We start from the raw sequence: 961 nt of genomic DNA on the forward strand, positions 1-961 counted from the left end.
GCACATTTTTGGAAAAAATCGAAGAAATCAGTAATTTTACAATGGGAAAAAATAAACGAAATAAGTAATTTTTTTACAAGAATAAATCCAAAATATGAACAGAAAAAAGTTGCAATTTTTTGGAAAAAAATAAAAGAAATCAGTAATTTTACAAGAATAAAGTCAAAAATATTAAGAGGAAAAAAGTAGCAATTTTATGGAAAAAAAATAAAAGAAATCGGCAATTTTACAAGAATAAAGTCAAAAATATTGAGAGAAAAAAGTTGCAAATTTTTGGAAAAAAATCGAAGAAATCAGTAATTTTACAATGGAAAAAAATAAAAGAAATAAGTAATTTTTTTTACAAGAATAAATCCAAAATATTGAGAGAAAAAAGTTGCAGTTTTATGGGGAAAAAATGGGAGAAATCAGTAATTTTACAAGAATAAAGTCAAAATTATTAAGAGGAAAAAAGTAGCAATTTTATGGAAAAAAATAAAAGAAATTGGTAATTTTACAAGAATAACGTCAAAAATATGAACAGAAAAAAGTTGCAATTTTTTTGGAAAAAATAAAAGAAATCAGTCATTTTACAAGAATAAAGTCAAAAATATTAAGAGCAAAAAAGTTGCACTTTTATAGAAAAATTTTTTTTTTACAAGAATAAATCCAAAATATCAAGAAAAAAGTTGCAGTTTTATGGAAAAAATGGGAAAAATATGTAATTTTACAAGAATAAAGTCAAAAATATTAACAGAAAAAAGTAGCAATTTTATGGAAAAAAAATACAAGAAATCGGTAATTTTACAAATTGCAACTTGTATGATTCTATGATTTTACGAGAATCAAGTTCAAAATTAAGTGAAAAAAAATATCATAATATTATGAGTGGGTAAAAATGATATTAGCACAAAGTAGAAATATTCAATAAAAATGTATATTTAAAGGGGAACTGCACTTTTTTTCACAGTCCTTATGTGAA

This window comes from Doryrhamphus excisus, linkage group LG6, assembly GCF_037039965.1.
Source record: "Doryrhamphus excisus strain RoL-2023G ecotype Guam linkage group LG6, RoL_Dexc_Guam_v1.1, whole genome shotgun sequence".
NCBI classification, from domain to species: domain Eukaryota; kingdom Metazoa; phylum Chordata; class Actinopteri; order Syngnathiformes; family Syngnathidae; genus Doryrhamphus; species Doryrhamphus excisus.